The sequence below is a fragment of the Hipposideros armiger genome, unplaced genomic scaffold, assembly GCF_001890085.2.
Source record: "Hipposideros armiger isolate ML-2016 unplaced genomic scaffold, ASM189008v1 scaffold_361, whole genome shotgun sequence".
NCBI lineage: Eukaryota > Metazoa > Chordata > Mammalia > Chiroptera > Hipposideridae > Hipposideros > Hipposideros armiger.
The window spans coordinates 1,595,273-1,605,344 of record NW_017731711.1 but is presented as its reverse complement, the minus strand read 5'-3'; the positions used below and the strand labels follow the sequence as shown (position 1 = coordinate 1,605,344).

At 45.7% G+C, this 10,072-nt stretch overlaps 1 long non-coding RNA gene across 1 annotated transcript in view; it reads left to right on the top strand.

The window, feature by feature from the left end:
- The first annotated feature begins 3,729 nt into the window (after positions 1-3,729).
- The window catches only part of LOC109392986 (uncharacterized), a 10,147-nt gene continuing 3,804 nt past the window's right edge, over positions 3,730-10,072 (top strand). The window contains exons 1-3 of the long non-coding RNA XR_002126155.1: positions 3,730-4,119; positions 4,670-4,788; positions 5,806-5,866. This is a non-coding gene — a long non-coding RNA (uncharacterized LOC109392986). The remainder of the gene's footprint in view (positions 4,120-4,669; positions 4,789-5,805; positions 5,867-10,072) is intronic.

Genomic DNA, 10,072 nt, shown 5'->3' with positions numbered 1-10,072 from the left:
TTATTTCTTTTTTCTCAAATTCATAAGTACCCTGTTGCCACTGCAAGAGATTTTTTTTTAGCAATCTGTAAGGACTTGTTGGATGTAAAGAAACCTGCTAGCTCGCTAAATGCTTTGGAGTCCAGATCTTCAGCACTGGTGCTGAAGGGACAGTCTCCATGTGGGGAAAACTAGTCAGACTTCCAGGACTTGATTCTTACACCCTCAGACATTCTTCTTTTCTTAGTGATTCGTTAATCCCATCGCCACCTTTGTGTTTTAGATGAGAACAAGAAGCTGGCTACAGTTCCACATATTGGTTTAATTGGTCAGCTGTGAACATTTTTTGCAATTGTTATTCTTCCCACAGCAGCAACCCGTTTTTGCTGCAGAGACAGCAAGACGTCCCCCAAATGCCTTTGTGGGCTATTTAAAAAAATTAACACTTGTGTCTTTCATTTTCTCCTGCTTTCCTCTGTGTATGTAAAAGGTACAGAAGCTGCTGTGGAAAGGGCAGTTTGCCTCTCTATCTCACAGGTACATCAGTGCAGATACAGACAGCATCATTGGCTCCCACCAACATGAGGCGTGGCTCCTAAAGAGGAGGGGATGAGGGAAGGGGTGGCCTGGGATATCATGGAGTGGTATACACTCATCCTTTCTTCTGCTGAGTTTCAGAATCTGCTCTACTAAACAGTAAAAACAGTATCCTTTGTTCAAAAGGACATGGTTAGAAGACATGTCTTCTGGAGGTTTGTTGAGTATCTGCCATACTATAACACTTCATAAATTCACATTGTGTGAAGCACAATGTATTTGAGTCAGTACAGTGTATTGGCTAAGGAAAAGGGGCATTTGATTCAGACAACCTGTGTTTGAATATCATATCTGCTACTTACTTGGGCAAGTTTCTTTATCTCTCTGAGCCTCAGTTTCTTTGTCTGCAAAATGACAATAACAGTATCTCCTATTAAGGATTGCTGTGTATGAGGTGTGTGCTTGACAAATGGGAGATATATTAGCTCTGGAGAGTGAGGGAGGAAAATAAAGACATATAAGACAAATTCCCGTTTTCAAGGAACTTACAGTGTAGCTGGAAGAGACTGAATTAAAGAAAACTGACCTGATAGTACAGGGCAGAGAATGGGAGTGCCAAGTACATGCTGCAGATAGTGAAGCAATTTGCAGGGACTAGAATGATGGTGAAAGGTTTCAAGATAGAGGTGGGAATTTCTCTCTAGGATTGCAAGCTGGGTGGGATTCAGATATGTACAGTGGCGTTGAGAAGGCGTCCCAGATGACAAGGAGAAGTAGTGATCAGAACACACAGCACAGCAGGGGTGGGAGCATGCCAGAGTGGAAAGTAAACCAACATTTGAGCCAGATAGATAAGCCTAAGAATCCTCTCTCTGCTGTGAGATCTTAGTTGGACAAGCACCTTGACTTCTTTAGTCTCAGTTTCTATGGTCTTAAAATGGGTATAATCATCTCTCACAAAATTGAAGGAATTAAATGAGATAATATTTGTAATGCCTAACATGGTGCCTGGCACCTCACAAGTGTTCAATAAAATGAAAGTAATTCATGTGGTGTTTTCAGTGTACAGTGTGGGAAAGCTGTCTCTTTGGAGAGCTGTCTTGTCTTGTGTAGGTTGATAGGGGAAAACAAACCAGAAATGGCCAGTTAGTGCCTGTGGGGAGGGTAGAGAGGAGGCTTAAAGGTAATTTAAGGAACTGGGCCTGTTACAGGCTATCAGAGCTATCAAGGTTTTCCAGTAAAGTGGGGGTTTAGGATAGTTAATGTCAAGGCGCTCTGAAGGCTGTTTTGGAGGTAGGAAGAAATTTACTTTAGCACATGTAAGGCGATAAGGGTCCAGATTAGGATAGTGGCAGGGTTATCAGACTTGACTGATGTGGTCTTTTAAAAGTTCCTTTTATAAAAGGAGCTTAGGGCTCAGCAGTGTGCAGTGAGGGAATCTTTGTTTTGTTTTGATTTAATTTGTTTGTGGACTCCTAATATTTAGTGTCAGTTGTCCAGAATAAAACAACTATACTACAGATCCACAACTTTGGAAAATAGAACTCACTCAGTATCCAGGGGCTATAAAATGTGGGAAGTAACTTTAATGCTAAATAAACTGTAGAACTTGCTCCAGCTTATAAAACAGCCCCTTTTAAAAGCTCCTTTCGCCTTCCTGTTAATGCAGATTGAGTGAGTGTGTGCCTATCACTGGTTTTCAGGAAGGCACAATACAGAGCATTTATAGCTACATGGAGTGTGAGGTTAGGATTGTAGTACCAAGTGGCATTGGGTTAACATGGGGAAGATGCTGCCAGCAAAAGGGTAATTTTGATGACTTTATTTGGTGACAGTGTGATTTGGATGAGAAAATTCTGTCTTCTCCCTGGGGTTTAGAAGTGATTTAATTAAAAACACAAACCTAGGAAGTAGTTTTGGATACTAGGAAATTCTTTTATATTGTCTTTCATTCTCTCCTCACCTCCCTTTTCTCTCTATAGTTGTTTTGTCATGGGCGATTACATGGTAGATAACGGTGTCTCTAAAGAAAGTCACACTGACAATATGGACACCAGTTTTAAAAATGTCAGGAAACCAAAACTGCCTGTTACTGTTCAGTGGTGGGCCTTAACCATATTAAGTAGGATAGGATAACTGCTCCACCACTGGTTCCCTGTATTTTGTCGTTCTCTCATTTAGCTGCAAGGGCAACCTGGTGCTAATAGCTCTTGGGTGTTACGATAGTTAACGGTGGCCAAGCATCGCTTCCCTTGGAAGGAGGATGCACATGCAAGGGCATTGTGCACAGTGGTTGACAAACACAGAAAGGAGATAAGTGACAAAGGAGAAGGCAGGCCCTGTGCAGTTAGAGGCAGAGCCAGCTGAGTTAGTGCTGTCACTTCTGAGCAGGGGCAAGGAGTGTATTTGATTTCTCCTCTCCTGAGTTGATTTAAATCATCTGCTGGGGTGGGTTTGGGGGAGAAAGCATGGTGTTATAAGGCTGATTAAGATGCAAACATGCAAATTATATCCAGCCTCTGACACTCCTCTTCACTCCGGCCTGGAAACAGAAGATTGCAAAAGAAACCTGTCACAAGGGTAGGAGGGGAGAAAGCAAAAGACGTTTACCCACTTTTTAATGAAAGATTTTCTGAATATATATTATTTTAGGATTTCTCTTATCCATGCCACCCTAACAGATCTTCCAGAGTACCTCCAGGCTGAAACTCTGGCCAGAGGGTTTGGACCAGTGGCAGGTGGCATTGGTCAGAGGGTCTTCAGGATGCTGCTGACATTGATTTTGCTGAAGAAGCCTCATCAGAGACCAAATCTCCCCTCCCCCATGGGTGGCCGGCAGGGCACTGGGCCTTGGAGAGGGCCTCAGTGCAGATTTCAGCCTGTCCCCTCCTCCAACCCCTCTGCCTTCTGCTCCTGTGGTGGGACCTCACTCTCTTACCCGTTTTTCAATTAAATGAATTAATTACTAGGCATTTAACTTTTTGCCAGACTCTTTCATTATGTCCAGAGTTGTTGCTGATCAGCAAAGGGAAGTAATAACATTCCCAGTGAGGGGCAAATCCTGTTAATGAACAAATTAAAGTTCAAACAGTGATTCAAGTTCACAACCTCTCCGTGGCTCTTTTCTTTAATAAGAGTTATACATGTTACTTTCCCTGCTCTTTTCTCCCTTTTATTACTTTTTAAGCTTTTCATCAACACTGCCGGGGTATATTTGAGGCTCCCAACCTTTCAGCCCTGACAAGGACTCGAGCAGTTATAATCCCGTCTTAATTTGGCAACTTTTGTAAAACATATAAAGGGCCCAGAGTCACCTTTGGTCGCCAAGGCCCCCCGATGACCCTATAGTTTCCACCTCCCGCCTGGGCTAGGTGGGCCGCTCCTTTCGGTTGCGTTCCTCTCCGGCAGTCAAGGTCTTACACTCAACTTCCCGCCGCGGGGCACAGCCATGCAGGGTGGGGCCACCTGTGCCTGAGCCCTTGCCTCTCTCCCCCTTCCCTTTGCAGGAGTCCTTTCCACCCAGCTGGTTGCTGCACTTGGGGGAAGGGAACGCAGTGAGGAGGGGGAGGAGCCTCCGGACTAAAAGCTAGGAACCTTTGTGAGGTATGAAAGATGCCTGACCCCCTCCCCACTACATGCTCGCTTGGCTGGGGGGACCACGCCCGTTAAGGCGCAGGAAAGCCCAAGCCTCCTTGGCCCTGACCCGAGCCGGGCCAGAGCCTGGCGGGAAGGAGCCCGGGAGACATCTGGTGCCCACCTACTTCTTTTTGCCCCTCTATTTTTTTCCCCCCGTACTGTGGATTGCGTGGGGGTCTTTTCCACCTCTGCGCCTGGTTTCTCACCACCATTCCCCGAGCATGGCTTGATATAATCACCATGACAACTGCAATCGAGGAGCATACACATAATAGAGATGAAATAGACAAAAGATTAGCATGCCATGAAAAGTACAATAAGTTTCTTATTTAGCATTTAGATAACTGTCTTTCCTTCGGAGCAAGCTTCAAAGTTGAAGCCAGTTTAGACCAAGAGGATTAATTCTTTCTCCCGCATGCTTCATTGAATCTCTCATTACCAAACTTTGTCTGTATTGATGTAAGATTTGATTGAAGATTAGAGCATTTAGCAAATCTTGCTTTTCTGCATGTATCAGGTCCTTTCAAGCACGGATCGCGGTGCCCAGTGGTCAATACCCTTACTTTTATCCAGTGTCTGCTTCATTTAAACTTAATCAACTCCATCAATGAACTGGAACAGGGAAACGTCCCTGCGGTAAGAATGTTGTGCTTTTGTGGGATAATTCTTTGCTCTTTCCCAATCCGTTGGCGTTAAACCTAAAATTGCACTATGATGAACTTTTTTTTTAATCAATATGATAATGACAATTGAGCCTGAACGCTCTGGTAGGACTTAGAGTAGAGCAGGATCTGGCCTCCATTACCAAAACAACTTCTGGTCCTGCGATAGTCCGCCTCCTTTTGTGTGGCTTTAATACCTTCTCTTCCCTGACATTGAATATTGCTCAAGCTGGAAAACGATGCATCTTTGTAGGGAAGGCTCATAAGTCACAGCCAGAAAGTGAAGCAGACCGATTGGTTGTGTGAATTATCTGACTAGCTGCAGTGAATTATTTGCACTGTTTCCCTACCTAGTCAACAAGTTCCTGAGGTATAGTAGAGATCAATCAAAACTGACAGCCCGCGTGTGAAGGCTTTACTGTGTAAATCTGGCGCACTCATCCTGGCCATGCTGGCCCTGGCATCTGTATATCATTTTTATACTGCTACCAGTAGAGCAATTTCAAAAGTATTTGCAAGGAAAATGCGTGTCCCCATCTGTTCCTGGAAGCATAAATGTGCCACCTTCAGAGGGTTTTCACTGGTAATCATATCTTTAATGATCAACAGACTAGTGATATATATTTTTCCATAAAATGGGGTTTTCTTCACTTTATTGTGATTGGCTAGAATAAATAGCTTTTCCATATGTTAGGGAGATAAAATACAAGATTAGCAGAGGTCGTTTGTTGGATAGTAAACAAAAGAAACAATTCATTTCAAATAATCTTTGAAAAGAAACAACGACAAAATTAAACTGCAATAACAGAGCATCTGAGGCCCCACATCTGAAAACAGACTTTGTTGCTCCTTGGAAAAGGAACTGCCGTTTAAGAGCAGAAACTCAGAGTGTTCTAGAGGACTCTGGTGGCTTAATCTCAGAGGCAGGGGAGGGAAGGATCGGGGAAAGAAGAGACTAGAATAACACTAATTTTTCTACTTCTGTTTTAAGGTCGCATTTCCTTTCCTTTTATTTTACACACTGCTTGTCCGCCCTTACTGCAACACCCTTGGTAAGTTGGTGGGTGATGTATTTAGAAAGCAGGAAAATGCCAACCTGCTGAGTTCTCTTCAGACCTACGAGGAGATGAGGACTGTTCACGTACTTTAAAAGTTGATTTCCCCTGTGGGAGATTTCTCTTCTCCCATAGAAAAGGGTGACTTCGGAGGGTGGGGCAGAGGGCCTTTAACATGAAATTCCACAACGAAACAAAGGGCACCTGGACATAGCCAAGATCTGCCAGAAACCCCCCAGGAAGTGTTCTTAGTGATCTAATCCCAGCTGTATAGGTTACAGTCTGCAGATAAAATCAGGACCTGACCATTATCCCGCCTTTCCCCCCACACACCTACATGTGTGTTCTCTACACTCAGTGCCCAAGAGCCCCCCTTCCCCTTTTTCAGTTTCAGAAACTCTTAGTTCTGTAGAAACTCAGTTCTTGGTGAAATTTGGAAGCTTCTCTAGGAATTCTGTCCAGAGGTTGCCACTGCCTGCTCAGGAATCTCTGATTCTATTTTGTTTCCAGGGTTAGGGGAGAACCCCCTGTTCCACGAAGGACTAACATTAATTGCAGGATACCTGAATCTGAAAATGCCTTCAGCCTTTGAACTCTCTAGAAAATAAATGCAGACCTATTTAGATTTGTTTTCTACAAGTCAAGAATTGAGAATGAGAAGTAAGGGGAGGGTAAAGGAGGTGCTCTCTAACCTTAAGAACAGGACCATTTAGTAGGTTAACTGTTAATCTGGTTCTTTATTATTTACTGTATGTATTGTTATTGACATTTTTACCCCTTGGGATAATGGGGGGGGGAACTCCATCTTTTCTGTATATCTTACCTTCCCCACCATATTACACAGAATTTTTTGATGTCTACATAATGCGTTACTGCTCTCACTGCAGCAACAGTGCGTGGGTGTTAGTTTCAAAGTGGAAAATGTGGTCTTCAGGTTGGTCCCAAGCAGAAAGTCTCTGTTAGCATCTTTGACCTAACTTCTGCTAGTTTCCTGTCCCCAGTGAGGATTGGGAACAACTCACAGGATAGTAGAAAAAGCTTATCCCAGGCCTATGGCCAAAAAAAGATGGAAACGTCACACTGTCAAACGATTTTTTAAAAATTTCCTCTTAATTTTAGAAACATCATCTTATAGACTGGATTACATCTAGGCAGGCATGGACTATATAATAATTACAAGTAGATCACACTTTCCCTGATCTGAAACCAGATTTACCATCGTATTGCAATTAAGACTAAAAGAAAGGGAAGCCATGCTTGTAGGTTTTACATTGTATTGTGATACACTGCAGATCTCAGTCTTCAGTGAATTTGCTTGCCACAAGGAAATTCTGGCATGTGTTATGTATGAAACATGGTTTGCCCTGAATTTAAAAAATTGAATTTCCTGATTTCTGTGTATTTTTGTTTGAAAGCCATTTTGCATTGAATTTCTGTTTTCATAAAATGAAAGGAAGTGAAAAAAAAACCTCACCAACTGATTTTGTGTGGAAGAAACAAGTCTGTGATGTTTGCTCCTTCATTGTCCAGGACGAGGCTGGTGCCACTATAGTTGGGATGTTTCCCACTCCATGCTTCTGTTCCCAGGGGTCCTGTCCAACCCACAGGCCTCTGCCAGAAACGTTGCTGTCCACACCAGGGTAGAAGACATCTGCAGAGCTTGCCTTTGGGGCTCCTGTTGGCCGAGGCTCTGCACCATAGAACTGCATGCATCCAAGGTTTTCCTAAACCCTTAAGTGGAGTCACCTGCAGCACATCGTTCTTTGCTGCTTCAAAACCATAGACCCTGTGCACATATACATCCATAGCAGAAATGGAAGCCTTGGCAACTATAGGAAAAGATTGAAAATTTAAAAAACAAACTCACTGTGTTCAGGGTGACAATTACTCGCACCGACATTTCTCTCTCTTTCCCTCCACATTCTTACTGCCACCAAGCAACCTCATCAGTGTAGGCTTATTTCATTAAAAACGTACTTAATTCCAGATAAACCACTAGATACCTATATGTAACAATATTATTTGTTACTCAATTTTATGAAAACCGAAAAGTCCTCTCACCTTAGAGGAAAATATTGAACCTAAATTCTTAATTTAGATATTTGAAAACATATAGTTTAATAGTGTTAATTTGCATATATGACCTCATGATTTTAATATGCATAAATGTGTGGTAGTATTTGTTTTTTAGATGCCCTGAACCAGATAGGGAGGGCAAGCAGTGTGGTGTATTGGAAAGAAACTCAGTGTTTTAAACAAACTTAAGGCTCTTTTGATTAATGAAAAGAAACTCAAGTGATAGTTAAGACAAAATGAACTTTTAAAATTTAGTATCAACCCTTAAGTTAAATTACCAATAAAATGCCACCTGGATCTTAAAAATGCAAAGGTGTTTAAAGTTTATCAGAAAATGAAAAATTGGAGGGGGGAGGAATGAAGTTTTTTTGTTTGTTCTACCTCACTCTAAACAGCATAGTAGGAATACTTTGGGTCACTCCTGGCTTTTATTGGGGATTTTCATCTTGTTCCAGAAGGAAATATCAGGAAAGCAACTTGTATAGTTAATAGCCTCATTCTAAAGAACGTGATTTCCAGGAAGACTTTCTACAATCACCTTTGTCACTGGACACTGGAAAGAGAGATGTTTTAATTTGGGGTCAGCAAAACTAGGTTAAGATCTGGAGCCAACGCTGAGTTTTCCCTTTTGGGGAAGTGGGAGGAGAATGGAAGCAAACTTAGTTTTACAGTGAGGCCAGAGGACTATTCCAGGCATCAGTGTGGTAGGGAAATTTGGATTTCTAGGTAGTGCTCTGCTGTTAGCCCATTTCATAACAGGCTTGGAGCCAGTCACCTTGGGGAGCGGGTTGCAGATGGTCGCTATCAGATCCCAGTCTCTCCCACCTACTCTCAGTTGGCTTTTGCCGAAAGACTTAAGATACCTTCTTCCTGGATTCCCCTCCCCCACCCCAACGCAGACATCAAGGGGCGGGACAGTTGTTTCCAGAAGCCGACTGGTTAACCCGGTGGGGGGCGATCCCATTCCCTCTGGGCATTCAGGATCCGGGTTTAGGCGCCTTTCACCGCGCCGACGAAAGCTGAACTTGGCTGCAGCCTCCGGAGCACGTGGCCGGAGGGCTGCGCCCAGGAGCCGTCGGTGGGTGACGCTAGACCTGGCCGCGGGTAGGCGCGACTCCGCTGCCCCTGCTCCCGACGCCTTTCGGCAAACCTGGCCCCGAGCGCGGCGACTGGCCCACCGTGAATCCAGTGCTGGCCGGACCCCGGAAAGGTGGTGTCCACCCGAGGGCGCACCCTGCCCGGGCGGGAGTGATGTCACCCGTCTGGACGGGAGAGGCTTTCTTAAACGCACAGACGACTGAGGCGCCAGTTACCACTCGCCGCTTGTTAACCCGAGGCAGACTCGCAGTAAATGGGTGAAATAGGAACTGCGCCTTTCCTGACCGCCCTCGCCCTATTCGTGTCCCAGGACACGACTCCGAGGGCGCAGACGCGGCTCCGACCACGGGGCCAGAAGAGCCTCGGGCTTCGCTCCGCACGGCCTCTGGCGGAGGACGAGGTAGTCAGGGTCGGGCCGACTCCGGCGCCAGAGGCCCTGCCAGTGGGAGGAGGACGGGGGGCCTCCGCAGCGGCCTCTCCCTCAGACACCTTTCCCTCAGACACCTTCCCCACACATTTCTGACGGAACATCCTCGGGTGGGAGCCGCGGCTCCCCAGCTCCCGCGCTCGCCGCCCCGGGGTTTGCGGTTCGCTCCTCGCCTGCCCTGAGGCCGCTCACCCGCACTCTCGCGGGTCCCGAGGGCAGGGCCAGGGCGCAGCGGCCGCGTGCTTTCCGGGCCCGCCCCTTGGGCTTCCCTCTGCACCTTCTCAGGGCTGAGTTGGAAGGTGTGCGAGCCCGCCCCCCCCCGGGGGGGCTGTGGCCCTCGCGGACGCCCCCGGGCGCCCCTTCCGAGTGTGCCCAGCTCGGGCTCCGCCCTGGGGTTTCTGCGGCGGAGAACTGAGAACAGGGGCCTTGGCGCCTCTCAGCGCCGGCTCCTCGCGTCGCTGGAAAGCCCGTATGAGTAATAGTCAACTGTTTTTGTCACTTTCTTAAGATGCATCATCCCTGGGCTCTCTTGTTTCATTACGAAAAATCCCAGAGAAACCACCCGGCAGGATCAATCAGACGCAGGCAGCCAGACAGTTTTC